The sequence below is a fragment of the Anomalospiza imberbis genome, chromosome Z, assembly GCF_031753505.1.
Source record: "Anomalospiza imberbis isolate Cuckoo-Finch-1a 21T00152 chromosome Z, ASM3175350v1, whole genome shotgun sequence".
In the NCBI taxonomy this organism is placed as follows: Eukaryota; Metazoa; Chordata; class Aves; order Passeriformes; family Viduidae; genus Anomalospiza; species Anomalospiza imberbis.
Genome location: NC_089721.1, coordinates 71,132,916 through 71,137,634, shown reverse-complemented (window position 1 = coordinate 71,137,634; position 4,719 = coordinate 71,132,916). Strand labels below are relative to the sequence as shown.

Genomic DNA, 4,719 nt, shown 5'->3' with positions numbered 1-4,719 from the left:
TTCTGATTCAGAGGAGTTCATTCTGCACAGCCATATCTGACCCTTTAGGACTGTACCCAGGCAGATCATGTGCTTTAGGAGATCATTTTTGTGTTGAAAATGAGAACAAGTTAAAAACATCTCCTTTTTTTAGTCCTTGGTCTTAGTTCCTGCTTCTTTCATTTCCAGAACTGAGTTTTCCAAGGACACTGTTCACACACTACCTTTACTCCTTTACTTTGGGCTTCTCACAGAGTGGCAATATTTCCATAAGATGTTTTGGACTCTTTTTTCTGACCATGGATTTTTCACATTCATGTTAAACCTCCACTCTGCTCACACCCTGACTCCCAACCCAACCCCTGGAAAGAACTGCCAGACACTGCAGAAAATGTATTTTCATTATCCCTCTGTAACCCCCATCTTCCCAGCATTACAACATCAAAGTGGCATATAAATTTTTCAAAACTGGATATCACCTTTTAGGATGTAGCCATCAAAGTGAGCTAACACTATTTCTCAACCTTGCAAAACTTAAATTTCCCCTGCATGTTACAGGGAGTTACATCAGCTTTGTTCATTTTTAAGAGTTGCTCAGGGTCAGCAGCAGCTCAGAAGCAGATCTCACCTGGAAAAAAAAAATAGATATACATTCTTTATAGTGACATTTCTCTTTTCAGAACAACTTTTTAATGTTGTGAATGAAAAGCCTGGTGAAAAACACAGACTTTGATTAAAAAAAAAAAAAAAGAAAAAGGATTTATTGGGCAAAGTGCTGAAACTGCACAGAATCAGATAAGAAATGATGGATTCAGAGAATCCTGGATTCATAGACTCAGGGAATAATAAGAGTCACAGAAACATGAAACCATAAAATCAAGCAATCATAGTATCAAAGGATTGTGGAATCATTTAGTCAAAGAATCATAAAATCATGGAGTCACTGAGCCACATACTCATGTAATCATAGAATCATGGAATATTTGCATCGTTACATCAGGGAATCAAAGAATCATTGCATCCCAGTGTAATGATTGAGTAATGGATTTATTGAGTAATGGAATTAAAGAACAGTGAGATCATTGCAATTGCATCACAACAGTCATGGAATCATACAAGCACAAAATCAGAAAATAATCCAATATAGAATCAGGGAATTGTAGAGTCTTAAAAACATGGAATCATTGTATCATAGACATAGAGAATCATGGAATCATGGATGCAAGCAATCATAGATCCAGGGAATTACAGGGTCTTAGTCATGGATTCATTGCAACATACAGAGATGGATTCACAGAATCATAGAGCCAATGCATCACAGAGTCATGGAATGATGGAATCATAGAATCATGGTGTCAAAGAATCGTGGAATCATTCATCATAAAATCAGACAATCATAGAAACATGAAATCATAGAGTCATAGGATAGTGGAGGCACAGAACCATTGCATCAAAGAGTAATGGAATTAAAGAATGAGGAAACCAGGGGAAAATTGCATCATAGAAGCATGGAAACCTACACTCAGATAAGCAGAATAATTCATTAATAAATCAGAATCAGGGAGTCATAGAGTCATGGAATCAATGCATCTCGGGCCCAAAAAAACACACAATTATAGAATCACAGAATAATTGAATAATTAAATAATATAAGCAGGGAATCACAGAATATCTCAGAATCATGGAGTCATGGACTCAGAAACAGTGAATCACAGGATCATAGAATAATAGAAAAGTAATATCAGACAATGGTAGAATAATTGAATAATTAAATCAGAATCAGGAAGTGATAGTGTCATAGACTAATAGAGGCCTGTAAGAAGAGAATTATGGAATGATGGAATCATTAAATGGTAGAGTAATGGCATCATAGAATCCTAGAATCAAAGAGTCATGGAGGCACAGAATTGGAGAATTATGGAATGCTTGCAGCCTGGAATGTATTCCCAGTGTCCCCATGCACAAGGCTGACCACTGGTACCACATTCACTTAAAGCTGCAATAACTAAGGAGGAAAATGAGTCACTCATATATATATATTTTTTAAACCTGCAGAGAACTCTCCTTTACTGCAATGACAACAAAAATACTGGTTTTATCTTTGAGTTTATAGATGTGATTTTGTGAACCCCAAAACATTCCACTTTTTAGCTATGCAACTTGTTTCCCCACAAAGGCATTTTGTAGAATTCTCTCTGAGGCTTTTGAGGAAAGTAGAGCTATTTTTTCTAGTAATCATGGTTATTTAGAAGAACCAGAATATCATTATTTCACATTGAATTTTCAATCATACCTTTTCACTCTACACAAGAGGAAAACCTGTTTGGGGATTTTTCCCATTTTTTTATTTATTAACAGTTTCTAATGCCACAAATGAAACAGATAGATTCTAGTTTGCTTTTTTTTTAAATTTTTGTCCAGTAATTTTGAAATTCCCAGGAACAATAAGAATAAAGGGAAGGACTTGAGAATGAGAATGGAACTAGAAAAAAATAATGAAAATGACACCAGACTGCCAGCATTCAAGTGCAAGGTGGTGACAGAGCAGCATGAAGAAGATATAAGAGGAAAAACATGACAAGGGAGGAAAATATAAAAATTATTTTTATAGAGTAGAGTCATAAAAGCATGGAATCATTTTTATCGTAGACATCTCAGATATTTTCTCACTGTCATTTAACATTGTGTCTCTTTACTAATTCCTTTTGACTAATTTCTACTGACTTCAAGGGGGCTTGTGCTTCTTTGGTGGGAATTTTTTTTTTTTTTTTGTCCCTTATCAAGGTATCAGCTGCTTTTTTTGCAGAAATTGCAAAATTAAATGGCAACACATCAAGTAATTATCTCATATGCACATATATTGTGGACTTAACAAACACTTTCAGTATGGTTAGCCCCAAGTCATACTCTTCCCTTCTCCTTTTAGTCAGGGAAATTTGAACTGGGATTCAATTAATCAGACTCAGCTTTGATTTGTCCCCACATTAAGTCTGAACCTAAACCTGTTTTTCAGGCCTTGCATTTACAGTCAATGCTGTATTGACACCTCTTTTTGAGCCCCATCTCATTTTCAACAGCCTCAACAGGCAAAGACCTCTGCCCATCAGAACGTGTGGGGTTCTCCAGCTCCTCAGGAACCCCTGGCTATTTATTGTGCCCGTGGCTCAAATGATTCTACCTCTTCATAGTCCATTTCTGGATGGTCAAGGACCTTCCAATCCCTTGGATTCCAATCCAATAAAACAATGCTTTACTTTTATGCCCCTTAAACCAGGTTAAGTAGCATGGGACTGGAAAAGTTATATACCTGCACGATTTAATGACAAAGTACACAGATGACAGATTAGAATTTCTGCATTTTAAATCACAGCACTTTTGGGGAGTTCTGGATTTGCCAGAATGTTTTCATTAGCAAAAGGCAGCATTCCTGGGTTCAGGACAGTAGCAGCTATGAAGATGAAGACAAGCCTCAGGTGAGAATCAGTACTGACAAGGAGGTGGCAATCCAGCTCTCTAGTCCCAGCCTTAGATTTCAGAGGGGAAAAGTGTTCACTTATCACCCGTGCCCCACATGGAATAAACAAACAAAATATATACACAGGAGAGCACGATTCAGCTGAAAATGTCAGGGAGGGAACAGAAGAAATAAAGCTGGCATATAAATTAGAGGCTGAACCAAAAAATATTATTAAAAAAAAAAGTAGCTTAACAGATTGCAGTTAATTATGGCAAGAAACAAATCCTTATTTTGCAATATACTTCAGTAATTCTGATGTTTATAGATCACCAAATGTTTACACAAGTAACAGCAACAAACAAGTTCATGAACATACCACCTTCTGCACAGAGCATGAAAACATATAACCAAAACAAAAAGAAAAATTCCATTAAAAATACACAACAGAACAACATTGTTTGGATATAAGAGCTTGAATTACATGTTAGTCTTCAAAACTGCAGTATTAGCTGCATGTTTGTAAATCACCTTTAATTAGTACAGTTATTCAATTTTATAAGCATTCAGTACTAGTAAAAGTACATGGTCATGTACATTACATCAGTTTTCCTCTGATAACTTGAATTTCATGTGACTGTTTGAAAGTTTTTTTGGTTTTGTCAGGTTTTTTTATTGTTCTGGGGTGTTTTTTTTGGAGGGGGACGGTGGTGGCAGGGGACAGGAATGAAAATGAAACACAGATTCAAGACAGCCTGTGGTTACCTAGAACAGTGGTACAGAAGAAAAAAAAAACAGAAAAGGAAAATGTTACACTTTCACATATTGATGTTTTTCCATTTTCTTTCTCCTTCCTGTTTGGAAAATGAGGAAAGGATGAGCAAAGAGGTTCCTATTTTCCTACTGGAAATCTGTAAATAGTCAATCACTCTGACTTGATATCCAGCTTCATCCATTACCAGATAGCAAAGGGGTGCAAGAATCTCAGACACAATCTGAATCAAGCAAACACAAAGCCCTTCAGATTCTTGCAATATTTTCCTTAACAGAATGGTTAATCTGAAGTGTGTTAATATTGTCTACTAACTGCTGCTGCTACATTCACTATAAATTCTTTGAAAAATGCCTTCTGAAAAAATTTCTTCACCAAGTTGAGTATACTTACCATCACATGAACATTATATTTTTCTGATTTCTTTACATAAAACAGAGAGCAAAAAGATTTTTAATTCCCTAGGCATGGGAAGCAAAATAAATACATAAGGCTGGTTCAAATAAAAGGGAAA

General features: G+C 35.9%; 1 long non-coding RNA gene across 1 annotated transcript; it reads right to left on the bottom strand.

Moving 5' to 3' along the window:
* Nucleotides 1–362: 362 nt before the first annotated feature.
* On the bottom strand, nt 363–1,004 carry LOC137465468 (uncharacterized). The gene is made up of 2 exons (XR_010994660.1): nt 932–1,004; nt 363–602 (listed from the first exon to the last, which is right to left on the bottom strand). It is a non-coding gene; the product is annotated as an uncharacterized lncRNA (long non-coding RNA).
* Between the last annotated feature and the right edge of the window lie 3,715 nt (nt 1,005–4,719).